The sequence below is a fragment of the Pinus tabuliformis genome, chromosome 1_2 (genome assembly GCF_031772625.1).
Source record: "Pinus tabuliformis cultivar Carrire ecotype Pingquan chromosome 1_2, CPIR1, whole genome shotgun sequence".
Classification (NCBI taxonomy): domain Eukaryota; kingdom Viridiplantae; phylum Streptophyta; class Pinopsida; order Pinales; family Pinaceae; genus Pinus; species Pinus tabuliformis.
In genome coordinates, this window is record NC_142298.1 from 1,229,828,156 (window position 1) to 1,229,850,431 (window position 22,276).

A 22,276-nucleotide genomic window follows, 5' to 3' on the forward strand; every position below is an offset into this window, starting at 1 on the left:
GAATAAAGGATAAAAGCAAGGGAAATGCAAGGATAAAAGATAAAAGCAAGGAACGATGGTAAAGACCTTGGTAAAAACTCGAATGGGACAAAGGATAGGAATTATAGGAGGTAAATCCTCCTCATTTACTACCCTTCCATTCAAATATCCCTCCAACAGCTGCAAGTACAAACAACCACCCTACTAGAAGGCATCCAAGGAAGTCAAAGTGCAAACAACCAAACCAGGAGTACTAGAAGGCAGCCAAGCAAGTGAAAGTACGCGTTTAGCTTGAGTTGGGAGCCAAGGCTCCCTACTAGAAGGCAGTCGAGCTAGTGAAAGTGACATAAAACAATTTATTTTGAGCTGGAAGCCAAATACACTAGTTTGAAGGAAGTCATTAGAGAGTTCAGATGTATAAGTAGAGAGGGTTAGGACCTCAGTTTTTTAGTTAGTTAGGAAGGATTCGGACTTCTATTATAAAACTCTATTTTATTTCTGAGCTGCAAAGACTTGTGACAATTTTCTCTGTTATCCATGGTTTTTATAATAATAATGAGTTATATTTAAGAAAACTTTCATTTAGCTTGAAGGGCTGAATCTGTTGGGTGAGGGCCCAACCCACGTAGCCACAGCTCCTCTTTACTGTACATGTTTGCTAACATAGAGTTTTGTTCTCTCTATTTGCTTAAGTAGTTTCAGGGTTTTCTGTTCATTTGCTCAAGTAGCTTTCTAGTTCTTCTTCAATTATTTAAGAAGCTTTTTAGTTATGTTCATTTGTTTGAATAACTTCCTATTTCTATTCATTTGCTTCAGTAGCTGCATTGGCTTTAAGCTACTTCCAGTTGTGTTTTTCTTAATTCGTAGGTTAGTTAAAGGAAAAAGATCACTATCAAGTTGTGCGAAGGTGTCTTGGCCTCATCTACTCCCTCTGGGACAATGACTTGAGGAAGGGACCCTTCAGCAACCCAAAAAACACAGGTCTCTAATTCTCATATGGGCTATAGAGTTCACTATTTAATATAGTTAGTCGTTTACCCACACTGGTTTTATCTGTCATTTTCATTTGATACTGCCTCTAGCACGTTCCTCCTAGATCACTTCCTCATCATCCGATCACCAACAAACCTTCACAATCACCATCTGATTCACTATTTTCTCTAACTAATACATAGCATGGATTCCATCACTTGCTTTATGAACTTTAAGTCCCCACTGTCGATCTACCTTACCTAATTTGACGGTTGTTGCTTCACCCAATCACTTTGGGTGCTTTATGTCCCCACTGTCGATTTGCCTTGCCTGATCCAATGGCTGTCACTTCACCCAATTGCCAACTAGCTTGGTTGATCTCCATTTTTTATCAGCCCCACCTGATCCAACAGTTGTCGCAGCATATCGTATGGATTTTTGTCCGATTGTTACCCACCCAAGATCATGCGAGAAAAGTGGTTTCTCCATGCTACATGTTGCCTAGTAAGGCTAATCGTGTGAAATTTTAGAAAACAACTTACAACTTTGAGGGCACGCGAAATACATCTTACTGCCCTCTAAACCCGCCCACCAATTCCACATGTTTCTTTTGCCTACTACCTAATCTCCACCATCCATCTCTTGACTTCACATGCGTGGTAATATCTTAACCATTCATCACTCATGTTAGCCTCGTTCATCCATCTCTTGACTTCACCAACGTGATTAGATCACGACCATTCATATCCTGTTAACCTCATTCGTTCATCCAATCACGTAATCCCCCGCGACACGATCTCCACTATTCATCCTGTTAGTTAACCATGTTCACCCATCTATCTACGTAACCTTCGATGATCCAATCTCCACCATTCATTTTCCTTTCAATCGACTGATCCAACAGTTCTTATGCACTGTTGCTCCCTCATGTCCACCTTTCACTAATTTCGACCTACGATTGCCTTTTCCGCTTGTAACCCGATTTAGCCTAAGTTCCTTTGTTACACCTTATTCTAGTTTTGATGCTCTTTACTTTCACAACATAGATAATTAGCATTAGGTTAGTGTTAATTTAGCAATTCTGCTTAGCATAGTTGTTTAAGTGGTTAGTTAGGTTATGGCGTATGTTTAGCATTTCATGTTGTTTTCTTCGTTACTGGAGTAGAGAATCTCTCTCTTAGAATAAGGTTTGCTCTCCTTCCATCAAAGAGTTAAGCTTCTTCTGACCCTATAGAAGTTTGGATTGGAACCCCTCGGGTCTCTTTCTAGAGAAACAGTGATAATAGGCAGGACCTTCGCTTCTACTTGTGCATATAGCAGTGTCACCTCCAAGTTTTTACGAACCTCGGGTTGGTAAGTAAAGTTGGTAGCCCTGGGAGTTGCAACATTATTGTTGCAATACCTAGGCTCATCAATAGGATTGTAACATTGATGGATTATTGGAATTACCCAATCAATCCCAAAAAATTCAGATATGTATTCTTGGTCCTATTAGTTCTTGGAAATTACATAGTGATAGAAAAAAGTATGAGAACGAAATAATGCTCAAGGATTACATATATAACATTCGAGCAACATATACCAAACAATTTAAGTCAAAGGATGAGACTAGTAGACAGATTGTAGTGGCAACATACTTGATTGATAGGCTTGCTTTAAGGGCTGGAAATGAGAAGGATGATGATGAGGCTAATATAGTGGGTTTTTGGACATTTAAAGTAGAAAATGTGGCATTAATTCCTCCAAAGTCTTTGCAATTCAATTTCCTAGGTAAGGATTATATTCGCTACTTCAACATAGTTGAGGTAGATGAATGAGTCTTCACACACATTGGTGACTTCAAAAAGGGAAAAAATGAAGGGGATGACTTGTTTGAATGATGAGCGCACATTTGAGGCTTCTTTATAGTCCAATATATATTCTATGCAGATTTTGGTTTTGAACATGGCTCATTGTCCACCCAAAATGAGATAAAGGGTGCATGTAAAACCAACAATATCTCTAGTAAAGCAAGAAAATGAAGATAATTGTGAAATCATAAGTATTTTTTGAACTACAAAAGGGACAGATCATGTGACACCATACACTATATTACCATTATTAGTGTCTAATGCTTGGAATGTCATTAACCTCTATTAATAAACTTCCCCCGTCGTTTCTAAAAATAATTGAGCCTCTCTTATTAACTAACTTCATTGTTTTTCAAAATGGTTGAATATCCCATACTAAATATGGAAAAGGGTCGTTATGAAACAAGTTTAGTGTTTTATATATTTTAGATTTTGGTAAAAAATAGGACTACTTATATACAACTCCCATCTCTTTCACTGCATAGATATGGTGTGTAAGCACATGTTAAGGTCACATTTCCCTTGTTCTCAAAATATTTTGTTATATACTTCATAACAAATGTTTTAATATTTGTATTCTGGATTTTAGTGAATATTGTTTATGGAATTAGGCATCTTTTATATCTTTTGTTCTAAACTTGTACGTTTCTAAAACTAGAAGGGATAATTCATATTTTCTCTAAAATAGGGTGTATACTACTTCCACTTTATATGGTCATATTAATTATTCCACCGTTATCTTGCTTGATTTGCACATTTTTTCCACACAACCTCATGAGCTCCACCTCTCTACATAGCCTATCATAACCCTTCATTAGTTTTTGTTTTTTTTCCTTGCCTTCATCTACCATCACTGACTTATTGGAGTGGAAAGCTCTTTCAAGCATTCGAATATTATTTGTTTTTTCTCTTAAGTGATGAAATTCGCAGCTGTAGTTCTTGATTCCCATGGATTGTGTAGAATGATATCAAGTCCATGAAAAATGTAGGAGGATAGTAGTATTACGTGAAAATGGATGCCACCATGAGCAAGAACTCATCTACCCCATCATTACCCATGGCTGTCACAAAATCGTCTTCCGAGAACTCTAACATTCCAACCAAATTTTCTTTCCTATGGTTGATTGTGCATGCAGCTAGAAACGCAGAGTTGAAAAGATATTGAATTTGCAAAATGTCTGAATGGATGATGAAATCCATTATAGGCACCCGATACATTTTATATGTATCTGTAAATTTACATTCGATCAAAATGGCTAAGAACTGAAGGAGCTTGTAGATTTTTCCTTGGCCAACACAATGTTTCCAATTCAACATAATTTCTATAGTTGGGTGTTATTTCTAATCCATTCCATTCTAGAATTTTGACATGCAACTCTGCAATGCCATCCCTCACGATCCATGAATTATGTTTATTCTCTCTCTGCAATGTGACTATATTTATTTTTCTATTATCATTTTCAACCTAATACAACAGATAAGATTTTGGCATTTCCACAAAAAGCATCAATTCCAAAATCTCCATCAACAAAACATGCACCGAAAATGGTTGTCAAGGAAGACGTAAAGTGAGCAACATTGGAACAAAATGGAGTAATTTTCCCTCCCCCATACTAACCTCATGGAGTCAAGATGCTTCAAAAAGGAAAGCTAGTTGTTATTTCTCCTCGAGAAGAGGAGATTGGTACTACGTTTGTAGTCATCAAGGACATAGACTATGCAATAAAAGCCAAAATGTATAGAGAATTGATGGCATGATTGGAATAAAGTTCTTGGGACTGACCATGTCGCTCAAAAGTTTGAGATTTGTTATTTTACTGTAATTTACGAATGATATCTTGGAGAAAAAGAGAAGAAGAAGATGATGAACATAGAGTAAAAGAAGTTGTGAAGGAAAATAAGCAACAACAAGATGAGAAGTACATGTGGGAAATTATTGATGGAATGAAAGGGAAGATTGGGAAATTCAAAGTTGAGCCACTAGGGATATTTCGTGGCTATGGACTTCATTCGAAAATGGGTAAATTGAAGAAGATAATTTATCCAGAAGATATTACAATCAATATAGGGAAAGATTCTGCCATCCCAAAGTGTACAATGCTAGGCCAAAGGTGGAATGAGGTCATACATGATAGGATTGTAACATCGTTGGCTTATTGGAATGACCCAATCAATCCCAAAGAATTCAAATATGTATTCTTGGCTCCTATTAGTTCTTGGAAATGCCAAAGTGACAGAGAAAAGTATGAGAAGGCAAGAATGCTCAAGGATTACATAGATAACATTCGAGAAACATATACCAGATGGTTTAAGTCAAAGGATGAGACCAATAGACAAATTGTAGTGGCAACATACCTGATTGATAGGCTTGCTCTGAGGGCTGGCAATGAGAAGGATGATGACAAGGCTGATACAGTGGGTTGTTGCACATTGAAAGTAGAAAATGTGACATTAATTCCTCCAAAGTCTCTGCAATTTGATTTCCTAGGTAAGGATTCCATTCACTACTTCAACACAGTTGAGATAGATGAATGAGTCTTCACATACGTTGGTGACTTTGAAAAGGGTGAAAGCGAAGGAGATGACTTGTTTGTATTATGAGGGCACATTTGCAAATTCTTGATAGTCCAATGTATATTCTATGAAGTGTTTGGGTTTGAATAGGGCTCGTTGTCAGGCCAAAATGAGATAAAGGGTGCATGCACAACCATAAATATCTCCAGTAAAGCAAGAAAACAAAAATAATTATGAGATCAAAAGTATTTTTTGAGCTATAAAAGTGCCATACCATGCTACACCATTATATACATTACCATTCTCAGTGTTTAATTCTTGGAATGGCATTAACCTTTGTTAATAAACTTCCTTCATCATTTCCGAAAATAGTTGAGCCCCTGTTAATGAAATAACTATATCATTTTTCAAAATGCTTGAATATCCTAGGCTAAATATTGAGAAGGGTCATTATGAAACAGGGTTAGTATTTTATATATTGTATATTGTGGTAAACAACATACCCAATTATATGTAGTTCCCATCTTTTTCACTGCATAGATATGGTTTGTAAGCACATGTTAAGGTCACATTTCCCTTGTTCTCAAAATATTTTTCTATATACCTCATAATGAATGCTTTAATATTTGTATTTTGGATTCTAGTGAATATTGTTTATGGAATTAGGCATATTTTATATTTTTTTGCTCCAAACTTGTACGTTTCTAAAATAGGAAGGGATAATTCATATTTTCTCTAAAATAGGGTGTAATATTGCTGCCACTTTATATGGTAAGATAAATTATTGCACAAAAACTCACGACCTCCATTACCTCGCCTGATTTGCCTATTATGTCCACACAACCTCACGACCTCCACCTCTCTACATGGCCTGTCGTAACCCTTGGTTGGTTTTTGTTTTTTTTCCTTTCCTTCATCTACCATCACTGACTTAATAGAGTGTAGAGCCCATTCAAGCATTCCAATATTTTTTTTATTTTAAATGGTAAAATTTGCAGCTGTAGTTATTGATTCCCATGGATTTTTCATAATGATATATCATCCATGAAAAATGTAGGAGGATAGTAGACTTATGTGAAAATGGATGCCACTACAAGCACAAACTCATCTATGCCATTGTTTCCCATGGTTGTGTCAAAATCACCTTCCAGGAACTATAACATTTAGACCAAATTTTTTTATGTTGTGGGCAAATAATGCATGCAGCCAGAAAGGCAGAGCTAAAAATATATTAAATCTACATAATGTTTGAATTGGTGAGGAAATATACTATGGACACCTGAGAAATTTTATATGTATCTAAAAATGTATATTCGATCAAAATGGATAAGAAGTTAAGAAGCTTGATGTTGCAATCATCTTAATTTTCGAGAATCATACTTCCCAAACAATATATATGTTTAGCGAGAAAATTGGTCCCTTTACACCCATATAATGACATGTGCACTAACAAGTGGAGGAACCTTGATATACCATCTCTTTTCATAAAAAAATTATCAATTTTGATTTGTTGTTGTGGGGATCTGAACTTGTGAATGCCAGATATGTAGAATCAGTGAAATGGAGAGAAGAAAAGTCTAAAAAATAGAATATGAAAAAGAGAATCACACATTTTTCTTGTTTTTTCAGCTCTGATTCAGAGAAAACAATAAGCATGACTATCAATTTTTTTTATATTCCTCTTTCACACTTTGATTTCATTTAAATCCCCCGACTTTACCATTTCCATTTTAATTTTAAATACTTGGCCTCATAGAGGTAATCTAACATCTATGAGTACTACTATAGTCTAATGTCACTATAAGTCTCACTAAGTAATGGCTTCAATATATATAAGTCTAGGATGTAGTAAAATATGCATGGGTACTTGCTATAGTCTAATATATGAGGGCATGTCAGTGTGGTAATTTCCAGCCATCTCACAGAAGTGGTTGGGTATGTCAAATACAATAGGATTATATCTTGCATATTCATAATCCTGCATAAAATAAAAGAGATATGTGTTGAAATGTGGCAACATGAATATTCCAATTTTAATTTGTCCTTGAATTAAAAATGTGAATTAAAATCGAATTTAGTCTTAACAACTACTTGGAAATAATTAATTAATTCATTTTGAATTAATTAGTTGGAGAAATTCAAGTTAGAAGTCTTTATGAAGTCAAGCAACAGTTATCCCTTAAATTAAGGAGATAAGATTGATTTATATTTGAGTTGTAATTAGTTAACTCAGTTTACTGAGTTTAGTCCAGTTAAATTAGTTTCCAAACTATTTGTGGAACTAATAGAGAGTTAATAGTTAGTTGATGCATGCATGCACTCAACTAGTGTACTCCAGTTAACTAAAGATTCCTTTATCAAAAACTTATGCATGTCTATTATGAGAAATACCCAGTTGAGATTAAAGACAAGGACAATGTACTATCAGTTGAATGTGTTTTCCTATAAAGAAAACTCGTGCATGCAGAGAGGAATCAATTCCTTGAGGATTGCACAGCTCTCACAGTGTGTGAGAGTAGTGTTCCACTTGGTTGAAGGTGAATCATCCCAGAGGAACAACACAAGGAAATATGAGCTTGGAGGGTAGAGAGGAAGGCTTGTGAGAAGCCTGGATTTCCTGTGAGAATCTGTGAGGATTGTACTGAGAGCTGCCTAGCTGTGAGAGCTAAGGCTTTGTATAATTCCTATGTATTTCCACCTTGTATGATAATATAGATAGTGGGGCTTTTAGCTGAGGATTTCCCTAAGGTATTATCATGTGTATTGTGCATTGATTCTTCTTCTTCTAGTTATATGTGTTCAACTTGATCTTTAAGATTTTGTAAACTTTGATAGTGGAAGTAGGCTATAGTATTCTACTTTGATTTATATTGCATTATCATGTTAACCTACATGCATATTTTCTACAGAGCTGTATTTGTAGAGAATTTTCTACATGGTATCGGAGCCAAGTTTATCAAAGCTGTGAACAATATACTGAGAAGAGAATTCGAAGTTTGAAGCTCAGGGTTGCAGGTGCAAATCGAATTCATATCATACTTCAAGGTTCGCCAATGGAGTTCTATGGCTTCAGACTCTAGTATGCCTTGGTAGGTAGCTCTAATTACATAGCATGGAAAGATAGAATGGAGGTTGTGTTGGAAGACAATGGCTTGAAGGATTTCATTGATAAAGAAATCCTAAAGCCAGCTTCAACTAATGCACAAGAGTTGGCTGAGTGGAAGAAGTGTGTGGAAAAGGTGAAACAGATCATCCTTGAGGGAGTTTGAGACCATATTGTTTCGAGTCTCCATGGGAAGGATACTCCATTTTCAATGTGGAAGACATTGAAGGACCTCTGCCAAAACAGTAGCGAATAGAGGAAATTAGTGCTCAAGGATAAGCTTCGAAGAATCAAGATGGAGAAGGGTGATATTATTTCCACATATCTAAACAAGATCACAACCTCCATAGATGAGCTTGGTAGTGTGGTAATAACTACTGTCAATGATCATATGGTGAGCCTCACTCTCCTTAGCCTTCCAAAGAGTTGGAATAACTACCAGGACTCTGTGAATGGAAGGGAGAAACTATCGGATTGGGAACGACTGTGGTCGGATCTGATATAGGAGGAGATCAGGAGGAGCACACGAGATGATTCTTCATCCAAGTATTATGATGAAGAAAATATGGCCTTAGCAAGTAAGGCAAGGAAAGGGAAGGGGAATGCTTCCCATTCCAAATCGAATTCTTCTCATGGAGGGAAGAAGGGTGACAAGTCTAAAGTAAGATACTTTAATTGTCACGAGATGGTACATTATGCGACTAAATTCCCATCAAAGAAGTCCAAGAAGGGATCCTCAGAAGGATCGAAAGATGAGACATTATCCTCTCAGTTCCAAATGGAATTTACCCTCATTGCATGCATGGTATCATCAATGATGGGTTGTGTTTGGTATCTTGACAGTGGAGCCTCATTCCACATGAAGGGTGTTAAAAGTTTATTGAGTACCTTGGAGGAGAAAGACATCAAGATGGACATAGAGATGGGTGACAACAGAAAGTATAGTGTTTCAAGAGTAGGCACAGTTGCTTTTCAGAGGGAGCATGGAGCTCCTATCACCTTGACATATGTGAAATATGTGCCTGGATTGAAGAAGAACTTGGTATTGGTCATGATGTTGGAGGAAAAAGGCTATGATGTTGTCTTTAGTAAAGGAAAGGTGTTCCTAAGACACATAGGCACAGGTCAGACCAAGAGGATAGCGATTCGGATGAAGAATCTCTATAAAGTAGAGGTAGATGATTGTGCAGCATTGAGTACGGAAGCAAAATTAGTGCAAAGCCAAGACATTGGCGAGTTGTGGCATAGGCAGTTGGGCCATTTGCATCGTGGGCTTTGAAGATAATGCAACAGATATCTATAGGACTTCCCAAAGGTAAACTTGAGCAAGTTGACACTTGCAAATGTTGTACCTTGGGAAAGTACACCAAGTCTTCCTTGCATGATCGAGACAGTCGAACAAAGGCTATCTTAGAGCTATCTTAGAGCGAGTTCATACTAATGTGTGTGGACTATTCTCGATAAAATCCACAACGAAGAAAAGGTATTACGTGCTCTTCATTGATGGTTATTCTCATAAATGTTGGATTTATCTCATGCAGAAGAAGGACCAGACCTTCTCAAAGTTTTGTGAGTTCAAAGCTTTGGTCGAGAAAGAGTTAGGGAAGAAGATCAAGGCCTTGAGAAGTAAGAATGGTGGAGAATATGACTCTCAAGAGTTTAAGGACTTCTGTGTAGCGAAAGGAATTAAACGGGAGTTGATGGCACCTCATAACCCACAGCAGAATTGGGCGGCCGAGAGAAAGAAAAAAACTATTGCAGGGAAGCACGGGAAATGCTACATGACTAAGGCCTACCACTTCACTTGTGGGCTAAGGCATGCAACACATCGGTCTATTTGTAGAATAGAAGCCCGCATCGTATACATGGGATGAAGACACTAGAGGCAGCTTTCTCTGGTAAGAGACCAAATGTGGGTCACTTTAGGATCTTTGGCTCATCGGTATTTTTCCATGTGACAAAGGATGCACGGAAGAAGCTTGAGTGGACAGAATATTTTGGGATATTTGTGGGGTACGTTGATACACCTCACAACTATCGGGTGTACTTTGTTGACCTAGGTTGTCATTGATGTCAATATGGTAATATTTTGGATACTAAAGGATGACATGAAGCCAACGGGAATGACCTCCTAGCCTTCTAGATGACATAGTTGGAGGGTCCATCCAACCTATCTGGATCTTGCAACCTAGTTGTGGTCATCTTAACAAAATGTCGAAAATTTCCTCTTTCCTTCTACTCAACTACCGATCTGCTATTCACACTCCCTTCTAGAGTCAAAAGATATAATCACAATGAGTGCTAGTATGCATGTAAAAATAGAACTTCTTAAGGCTAAAAGTTTCGAGAGGAATGTTTTCCCTCTATGTGTGCTCTTCTTCCTTCCACCTAATGTTGTCTTTTCTATAGGAAACTGCTGAAAAAACATTGCGTCCAGCTAGAGATCTACTCCACGAAAGTACTTAGCTACTCCCTCTACCTCTAGAATCACTCGATCTAGAGAGATCGAATATTTTTTCCCTCACTAAGAAAAGATAGAATCTTCTCAAGTGACTCGCCTCTTGGAAAAGTGATTATGATGCCCCTAGGAGTTTTGGCCTACTGCCCACACTGAGCAGTGAAATTCCTTCTCTTTTCGCCTCTAATCTCTCAAATTGATCAATTCCACTCTCATGCCATGTGAAAATTCGAAATTGGAATCCTATTGCAGCAATTGGAAATTATTCTCCTAATTTTTAATTTAATTTAACGATTTATTTACTATTTGCTAAAACAAATACTGAATAAGTCACACTGTAACTTACACAAATAAAACTGAGGAAGAATAAATGTTGGTAGAAATTTTAGCACACACACATAAAATAACACAATTATTTTTGGAGAAATGTCCCCGAAAAAACCCAACTTGGGAAAACCAGTGCAACAACTAAGGTTTTTATTATTATGTTACACTTAAATAATCTAAGTACAAGTAGGTGCCGAAACTGGCAATCCTATAAATAAATATTGGCAAAAATCTCAAGAGGAATTTTCCTCACCCCATAGGCAATCTTCTGAGACAAGTTTCCTTCTGAATGTCGACCCTCTGAGCCTCTACGCTTCTCTGCGTAGCTGGTTGGATGTCTAGCCTTAAACTAGACTCTTATGAAGTTTTTTTGCCTTCTACTAACCAAAAAGTTGCTTCTTCGGCACTCTAGGACTCCTTCCCAGCCTCTGGAACTAAAAATTTTGATCTCCTCGAGCAAATTGACTTTGCCTCTAAATGCTACTGCACTACCCCAACGTCAGCCTCTCTATGGCTCTCTTTCCTCTCTGCAAATGCACTCATTGGATTTCAAATCCTTCCTTTGGCTTCACTGTCTCTTTCCTTCTCTCAATACTTCAATATCACTAGATCTTTCTCTCACAGCTGATTGTTGCTACTCTAGAAATCAAGTTGGTCATGAAATCGAACTTGTCATGTGTCTTTTCCATCACCACATTGACCTCCTCTTTTAATCCTCTGTTGGAGCACCAACGACCAAGATTAAAACTTGATATATGGCTAGGATCATGTTGGATTCGATCCATGTGAGTCTCTAGATTATTCGCATCTTGACATAATTAATACTGATTAATTAACCATATTCTCTAAGTTGAGACTTAGGAAATAATTAAAAACTGGTTAATAATCTAATTAAGTCATTTCTAAGCAGAATTTATAGAAATGATTTATGTGTTTTTGAGATCCCATGCATTCTAGCCTCTCCGCAAAATTTCAATTCAAGAACACATCCCAAAATGGATCAAACATAGACATCTAAGTCTATGAATTTTCCTCACAGAGAAAAATGAAAGCCATTGGATGATTTTGAAAATAGTCTCATTGCATAGATGTCTTCATTCTGAATCTAACGCAATTTGGATGGGCTAAACTGGACTTCGGATAGAGTTATTGTAAAAATAAATTTTCCCATTGTCCTTCGAAAAGGAGGCAATTTCTTATTAAATGGGACTTAAGGGAAATACATGTTCCTTAGAGAAAATCGCATCCGAAAGGATCAAATGGAGGACTTAACTGGAGGCGGAAGGACTCCCCGATAGCAACCTCCGATATATTGCATCGGAGGAAGGCCTTCATGCGATATTAGAGCCCTGAGCAGAGCCCACTTGCGATTGCATTGGATCGGCGATCGGCAATCGGTGATTGGGATCACAACCAATACAAAGGGCCATTACATGCGACATATGTTGATTCCATACGCTGATGCAATATGCCGATGCGATGGGCCGATAGCGATAGCCGATAGAGCGATCGGCGAATCCCCGATACAAGGGTTGTTGCGACTTGCAACATGCGATTGTGATATGTAATCGGCGATCGAATCACACCAAACCAGAGGGGAGAACCATACCAAGCGACAATGCGATTGTGATATGCAATCAGAGTGTGGACCTGATAAGGCTTATGGATGCGATTTCATTTAATTTGAAATTCGACTTTGCAGATTTTCTTTGTATTTTCCGTGTATTGGGTTGTTTTGGCCTACACAATGTGATTGCGATATTGTGATAAAGGGGTGGAACCGAAGGGTTTATAAATGTGGCTACATATTATTTGAATTCTGGTTTAAAGGCTCATGATGTATTTTTCATGAGTTTTCCTGTGTATTTCTATTACGAATAGGAATGCATTATTTCGTGGATTTCATTTTGGAAAGAGGCCGCCGGTTCATTTCCATTTGGAAATAGACATCACACCTATGCCACGCTATGAGCGAGCATTTCTGTAACAATGATGTGTTATATAATACACAGAGCTAGTGAGCCAGATCGCCAGTTGCAGAGCCATAGAGGTAGAGAGCCAGAGGGCCAATCGAAGAAACATAGAGACAGAAGAATGATTACACACAGAGAAACTGATAGGAAGTCGCAGAGCCGGAAGGATGCCTCACAAAAGCTAGACAGAAAAATTGACAGGGTAAGCTTGGAGTTGCTTGGAGGTCGAGCGAAACTAGAGAGATAAATTGATGGAGAATCGCTTGGAGGTTGAGCGAACCCAGAAGCTCGTGAGAGCCAGAGCTGAGAGCCAGAGCCAAGAGCCAGAGCCGAGAGCAGAAGCAGAGGCCGCTAGAGGTTGGAGGAAGTTGTAGAGAATAGAGCCAACATTCATTCTCAAGGTTCCAATAGTCGAGGTGACTGTAGGGGACCACTGAATCCATTGAGATGGAGTTCAGAAAATCCTGAAGACTTCTAAGAGCCATGGAGTGGTAATGAAATTTGAGAACAATAAAGAGATCAAATGATCAAGCTATTGGGTATGTCCAAAGTGTGCTGAATATAGAAGAAGGAAATCCAGAGACAGTAAGGATTCTGAGGGAGTTGGTGCAAGCTAGAGCTCAAGATAGCTCAGAGCACTGATTGAAGGAGTCTAGTCCAGAGAAGCCTAGATTTGTTTGCAGAGTAAGGATAGCCAAGGGTAAGATGGTATTTTAAGCCCATAGAAGCCCATAGGTACAGTTTTAAACCTATGGAGTTAAGTGTGGAACTTGTAAAAGAAGCATTACCATAATCTCAAAGAGCCTAGTCGAGTTGATTAATGCTCAAGGAGATGTAGCCCAATAGGTTTGGGTGAACTCCATATTACATTGTTGTCTTTTGTGATTGCTTATTTGCCGCATTATTTACTGTTGCATGTATTTAAATATCAGCATAAGTGAAGAACACAAAGCACATAAATAGTCTAAAAGCAAACATAAGCATACACCTCTTTCAAGCACTTTTAATTCTGCAATTATCAGTCATAAGCATAGATCTTGGGAATATATAAGCTTTGGAGTGGGAGAGGTTCTTGTAAGCATGAAAAGAAGCCTTTAGTGCCCCATTTCAGATCAGGTGGTATCAGAGGATCAGGTTGATTAACCCCACCTTCAAAGAAGGTGGTATCAGAGCTCCAGGTTGATTAACCCCACCTTCAAAGAAGGTTATATTAGAGAAAGTTATACCAGAGCAGGTGGTATCATGATGCAGGTGATATCAGATCATGATGCTTGATTGACAGAGCAATATATATGCTTGTTTGACTTGAAAGGTGTTCAAATAGTAGAAATAATTTAGCTGTTTGATTGTTTGTAAACTGAATGTTGTTTGAGTTTGTAGAGGTGAAAGCTATTGATAGCTAATTCCAGGAGAGGACAAGAAGGAAGAAGGGCTGAAGGCATTCTTCTTATCCCAAAGGACCTCAAATAAATCCTTGAAGCACAAGAGGTTTGTTGCAAAAGGTTGCTTAATAATCTCTTTGTTAATCTTGTTTGAAGTTCTTTTGTTCATTCTGATAATGACAACTTCTATTAGTGAGTCCTCAAATTCTTCTTTCTTCACAAGAGTCTTTTATGAGGAAAAGAATCAAGACTTGTTCACCATGATGGATATGGTGAGAGAAATGTATGAGGATGGAAGGAAGAGCATCATACTACGAGAGCAGTTGAATTCCATGAAGGAAGAGAAGCAGTTACTTTTTGACAAATTGCAAGAAATGGAGAGGCACCTTCATATTGCAAATATGAACCTGAAAAGGATGCATGAGTTGGAGACACAACTCCTTCTTGCCAAAGAAGCCTTGGTAAAGTATCAACTTGAAGAAGAGGTAAAAAATATCCATTTGTCTTCAAATTCTTCTAAGAATGTTTATGTTGGTTCTTTTGAAAAACATACCAGAGGCATAGGGTCCAAGTTAATGTCCAATATGGGCTATGAAGGAAAAGGCTTGGGAAAACATGCACAGGGTATTGTTGAGCCAATAATAGTTGACGAAAGGCCTAAGTATTAGGGTCTTGGTTATGTACAAGCTTATGAAGAATGTTCCAAAGCTGCCATGAAGACAATTGAAACAGTTCCAAGAAGGAGTTTCATTTCAGGTCTTCTACCTCAAGAGTGTGAAGAATGTATTCTTGGGGAATGCAATAGTGTGAAGCATACTTTGTAGAAAGAAGGTGTATATAAACATGCACTTGAACTAGAGAGTTGTGGAAACTCTGAAAGCCTTGAAGAGATTGATGGTGTTCCAAAGGGATCCACTTCTTCATTTGATTCACCTCCTCATGAAGGTAATAAAGGTGAAAACGAAAGGTATAAATCTAGTTCTAATCATATTCCCTTTGATTATGTTAAGCATGATAAATTTCCATATAAGCATGGGAAAAGAATTGCATGTTCCTTTTGTGGGTTGGATAACCATAATGTTTCTAGATGTTGTAAGAGAATGACCACATACAGGAAAATTTTGGAGGAAAGGAAGCAAGAAGCCGAAGGTCCACTGGACAAGGCAAATCATGTTGTCAAGAGGGTGCACATGTGTTGCACTTACTGCCATAAGCAAGGACATATTGCTGAAAAATGTTGGACTATGAATCCAACAATGCTTCCACGAAACTTGAAGCAGGTGGAAAGAGAAAATGGCAAGAATGGAAAGAAAGTTTCCATAAATGATGTGTTTCAAGATGATTCACATGTTGCTGTTGATGTGCAGACAAAGGAAGGACCTCTGAAATGGATTGGTAATAAATGGTTAGAGTTCTTATACAATTAAGGTTGCATGTCTTTTGAAAATGCATCAAATCAATAGAATGCATTTCTTTGTTAATGCAATGCAAGTTGCAGGATTCTACTAAGAAGGTGAATGGAAAAGCTTAGTAGGAGACTCACTTTATTGCTACAACATTCTATTTCATTTCAGATTTGAAAGTACAGTGTGCTGAAGCGAAAGTTGAAGGATGAAATTCATGCATGAGAATGATGTGCATGAACACAGGGATGCTAATGATTTCCTTGTATTTGAACATGTATGTGTGATCAACTTGAAGGGTTGATTGCTTTGTTTTTAAACATGCATGTAATGTAATATGGGCTTGGAAAAGTTGGTTTGGTCTCTAATATGGAGATAATGATGAAATGTTTCATCTTTGAAAAAGAATCCTAAAGTTTTTTTTGACTTGAAGGGTCAATTGTTTTAAAGGCATGTTATGTTGGCTTGTTATCTAGTCAATCATTTGTATGCAGATGTAAATACATGGAGGTGTTCACACGATGTGAGTCTTTTTCTTTTGTTGAAGCGGGATTTTAGACCATCCAGTTGTTGTCTGTAATCATGTTGTTATTAATAGTTGTTGTTGGCAGTATGTCAAACATGTACAAATGAAAATTTTGTGAAGCAGATGTAACTTCACATTGGTTTGAGCCACCTTCAAGGTAGAGAAGTTCAAACTACCTTCTGTGACCTTCTCAGTAGGAGTTCTGCAGGAAGTCAAGGAGGAAGACAGTTCTTCCCAGGAGGACAAGCACATCCAGGAAGGGAGTGTTCAAAGGCTTTGGTTTAAAGGCAGTATGCAAGGAAAATGTATGGAGGCTGAAAGAGGAGGGTGATAAGAGGGTGAGGTACTCTCTTTTACTGTTCAGATCAGTATATCAGTGTTTTGGAGTCTAAAATATTTTTAGTGGGAAGGCGTGATCCAAAATGGATCTAACATAGACTTATAAGTCTATGAGTTTTCCTCATAGAGGAAAAATTAACGTCATTGGATGATTTTGAAATAAGTCTCATTGCATAGATCTCTTCATTCTGAATCTAACGCAAATTTAATGGGCTAAAATGGACTTTGGATGAAGAAGTTATTATAGAAAGAAATTTGCCCATTATCCTTTGAAAATGAGGCAATTTCTTATTAAATGGGACTTAAGAGAAATACATGTTTCTTAGAGAAAATCACATCAGAAAGGATTAAAGGGAGGACTTAAATGGAGGCGGAAGGATTCCCCGATAGCGACCTGAACCTCTGATATATCACATCAAAGGAAGGCCTTCATGTAATATTGGAACCTCGGGGAGAGCTGACTTGCGATTGTGATGGATCGGTGATCGAGATTGAAACCAATACAAAAGTCCATTACATGCGGTATACAGTGATGCGATGGGCTGATAGCAATAGCACCAATAGAGCGATCGACGATCAGCGAATCCTTGATACAAGGGTCATTTCGACCTGTGACAAGCGATCGCAATATTCAATCGGTGATCGGATCACACCAATGCAGAGGGGAGCACCATACCATGCGACAATGCGATTGCGATATGCGATCAGAGCATGGACCCTACAAGGTTTATGGACACGATTTCATTTAATTTGAAATCCAGCTTTGCAGATTTTCTTTATATTTTCTTTGTATTGGGTTGTTCTGGCCTACACAATGTGATTGCGATATTGCGATAAAGGGATGGACCCAACGGGTTTATAAATGCGGTTACATATTATTTGATGTACGGATTAAAGGCTCATGATGTGTTTTTCGTGAGTTTTCTCGTGTATTTCCTTTACAAACAGGAATGTGTTATTTCGTGGATTTCATTCTAGAAAGAGGTCGCTGGTTCATTTCCATTTGGAAATAGCCATCACACCTGTGCCATGCTATGAGCGGGCATTTCTCTAACAATGCTGTGTTATGTAATACGCAGAGCCACAAAGCCAGTGAGCTAGATGGCCAATCGTAGAGCCATAGAGCTAGAGAGTCAGAGGGCCAGTTGAAGAAACATCAGAGAAACAGACAGGAAGTCACAGAGTTAGAAGGATGCCTCATAAAAGCTAGAGAGCACAATTGATAGGGGAAGCTTGGAGGTCGAGTGAAACTAGAGAGCTCAATTGACAGAGAGTCTCTTGGAGGTCGAGTGGACCCAGAAGCTTGTGAGAGCCAGAGCTGAGAGCTAGAGCCAAGAGACAGACTTGAGAGTAGAAGCAGAGGCCACTAGAGGTTGGAGGAAGTTGTAGATAATAGAGCCAATGTTCATTCTCAAGGTTCCAAGAGTCGAGGTGACTATAGGGGACTGCTGAATCCATTGAGATGGAGTTCAGAAAATCCTGAAGACTTCTAAGAGCCACGAAGTGGTAATGAAGTTTCAGAACAACAAAGAGATCAAATGATCAAGCTACTGCTGATGCCCAAAGTGTGATGAAGAAAGAAGAAGGAATTCGAGAGATAGTAAAATAATTCTGCGGGAGTTGGTGCAAGCTAGAGCTCAAGATAGCTTAGAGTGCTAATTGAAGGAGTCTATTCCAGAGAAGCCTAGATCTGTCTGCAGAGTAAGGACAATCAGGGGTAAGATGGTATTCTAAGCCCATAGGTACAATTGTAAACCTATGGAGTTAAGTGTGGAACTTGTGAAAGAAGCATTACCATAATCCCAAAGAGCCTAGTCAAGTTGATTAGTGCTCAAGGAGATGTAGCCCAAAAGGTTTGGGTGAACTCCATATTACATTTTTGTCTTTTATGATTACTTATTTGTTGGATTATTTACTGTTGCATGTATTTAAATATTAGCATAAGGAAAGAACACAAAGCACATAAACAGTCTAAAAACTAAGATAAGCATACACCTCTTTCAAGCACTTCTAATTTCGCAATTATCAATCATAAGCATATATCTTTGGAATCTATAAGCTTCGCAGTGGGAGAGGTTCTTGTAAGCATGACAAGAAGCCTTTAGTGCCCCATTTCACATCAAAAACTAACAAAATATGATTTTTTTTTAATTAATTTAGAGGGATTTTCTTTATTTTAAAGGAATTGCTATATTTTTATTAAACAATTTGGATTCTGGCTAGAACCATTACATTCAGAAGCAACAAAAGTTCCACATCCCTTTAAAAATACTCTAACTATAGGCAATGAGATTTCAAAAAAAAATTCTCCAAATATTCTACGACATTTTCCTTATACATTGCTGAAAAAGTGCATTAATATTTACATACTTGAATAACATAATAAAAAAACTACTTCTATATACTAACTACTCAGTTTCCTCTGACTCATGTTGTATGATTTCTTCCATATCTGTTGCTTCAACTACCCCTTGTTGTTATATTTCCTCAGGTTCATGTTGCTAAACATCTTGTTCGATATGTAGTTGTACAATTAACTCTAGAAGGGGGGCTCCATGCTCACCGTGAACTAGTTCATTGTCAAATCCCTCAACAATTCCAAACACTTCCTTCAGAACTGACACAACTACAATTTCCACCTTCTCTTCTAAATTATCCACCTTTTGATCAATATTCACTATCTTTGACATGATGACCTCCATTGCTGCCTAAATATTCTCAATGTCTTTCCTCAAGCCTTCCAGCTGACCCGAAAAGAGGGTAAAGTGAGACCGAGATTTAGATATAATTTTCCCTCTTATGCACAAGATCATTTGCTTCACTTCAAGTCTAAACACACCAAAGGAATTCTCAGTAGATTCGGCTACACCATTACCAGACGAAGAATCCATTTCGTCGGCACAATGAATATGTGAGGAAATCCACAATGCATATGCCCTTCATAACCATCTTCTTATAGCTAGAATCAACTCTAGGTTGACGCTATGAGAGGTCCCTTCATTTTTAATTATTTTCCAAATTCCACTCCCTACTACCAAATTAATTTTCATTGCTTCTCGCTCTGAAATGATTTCCTGCACAGTCGACCTAAGGCAATCCTACTCAAGTTCAGAGAACACAATTCCTTTGTTGCATCTCTTCCTTAAATCTCAGCTTATGAACTCCTAGTTGTCCTTAATATTGTCTTGATTCCTCATAATTATCCATATCGATATTGATGGTTTGAGCTTATCACATTGACTCCCGCCATATAACAGAGGTGCCATGGGATAAATAAGGAAATTAATAATCATGTTAAATAGTCCATGATCTAAAAATGGGGGTTGATCATCCTATGACACTTTGCAAGCTTAGAACTTTACATCTTTAGTTCATAACTTATTCAAATATGAATAATTAAATTTGAATGAACTTAAAGATGAAACAAAAGAAATAAAAAATCAAAAATAATATAAAGGAACACACACAACCAATTGTTAACAGAGTTCAACCCTCCTAGGCTACATCTCTAGGACCTACTCCAAAGGCTAGGCTGCTTTATTGATCTCGGTTGCAAAGTGAGTGCATAAATATTCTTCATATTTTAGAGTCAAGATGATAATGGAGTGGCAATGTTTCCCTTCAAGAAACGTCCTCCTACAAAGAACTCTCACTCGTAATCTGACTCAATTTTACAAATAGACGATTGTGACAAAATAAGTAGTATTATGTAGCAAAGGCCCTTGTACTCAAATTCGAGATAAGAAAGAAAAAATATCACTACTTCAAAGCATAAGTGTTGTTATTTTCTTCCTCCAGATCACACTGACAAAAAATTTACTTCAATGAAGAAACTAGTTCTTCCCTTATGTTCAGAATTCCTTAAAAACACTATCTAGGCTTCTGAAATTCTTAAAAAGGATTCTATATGACTTCATAAAGTAAAAAAAATCTTCTTAAAGCTTAGCTGGGCTTCAATGTGCGAACATTACAAAAAAACTTGTTGTCACTCATTGGTTGAAGACCCTGATTTGGGTTCGATCCACATTCAATGTTAACTTGTTGCAGGTTGTTGATACATTATGATAAAAACAAGATTTGGTGGCAGGGTCAACAGACCCGCCACCCCACCAACCAACATAATACAATGTATTTTGTTTAAATTTCATATCCTATGGCATGTAACCATAGCCTTATGTCTTATCCATGTCACATATACATACCCAATCCATATGCTTTATCCAATTTGCTTGCAGGGTTCATTAATGTAGAGCCGCAAATAATGGAAGAGGATATGTATGGTGGAGCTGCCAACAATGACGGGCTCCATCCTTCTTTTCTGTTATTTCGGTATTGCATAACCTTTAACAATATGTGGTGGAGTTTTGTTAACAAGAATCAATGCGTATCCTAGTCGGTAAGGTGTGAAGTTTGTAGGGAGGAGGTCATAGGATCAAACCTCTCTAATTCGTCCATTAAGAAACTCTTTCCCAATATTGAAAGGTCGTGTGTCACACTTCAATAGGGCCACGTGGGCCTATGATATTGGTTTTCATTCAACCAATCAAAAACTGACAAATGTCCCCTCTTTGATAACTCCTTCCTAACTCTTTGATAACTCCTTGCAACGTCATTTGTGGATTTAAAGAAATTTCATCCCTCTGCGATGGCTTACCTGTTCCTTGACATACATCACATGCCTTACAATATGCTTTTAAATACTAATGAAGTGTTGGCCACAATAACCCTGCGAGTAGAATCTTTTGCGTGGTTTCTCTACCTGCATAGTGTCCTCCCATGGCACCCCCATGTGCGTCTGTGAGGATTCTGCTTCGTTCAAACTCAAGTACATACCGTCACAATATCTCATTAGTCCCCACATCTTGTATAGATGCAAGCAATGACAGAGAAATTTGTCGCATGCACCACTAATTCCTTCTTTTGCTGGACAGAGTATCCTTCAAGTGCAGTTCCAGTTGTTAGGAAGTGTATTATATCTTCAAAATGACCATCCACAACACGCACTGAAAATAGCTGCATGTTAGGTGATCCTTTTTCCAAGTTAGTAGGTTCCTCCCCTGTTTCGATGTGCGACAGATGGTTTGGTCCCGCGTTCAATCGTCCAGGCTTTACAACAACTTTAGAATCATTCTCTTGGAACAATAAGAGCCATCTGCAGATGCGCCCCCCCAACACAGGCTTATTGATTAGGTACTTCTGCACGAAGTGATCCATGTACATCTTAAAATGGCCTCCTACCAAGTAGTGTCGGTACTTCTGGAGTGCATACACCATAGCTAGCCCCTCGCGTTCAATGGAAGAATAGTTCTTCTATGCTTTGGATAATCTACAGCTTGTGAACGTGATAGGATGGTCCAAGCCTTCTCTGCCATCCTGTGTTAGTACTGCCCCCAACGTTATACATGACGTGTCGACATGTACATGAAACTCTTTCTTCCAGTCTGGGAAGA

General features: G+C 38.0%; 1 pseudogene; it reads left to right on the plus strand.

Moving 5' to 3' along the window:
- The first annotated feature begins 2,492 nt into the window (after nt 1-2,492).
- On the plus strand, nt 2,493-5,402 carry LOC149210683 (DNA topoisomerase 1 alpha pseudogene; annotated as a pseudogene).
- Nucleotides 5,403-22,276: the final 16,874 nt, after the last annotated feature.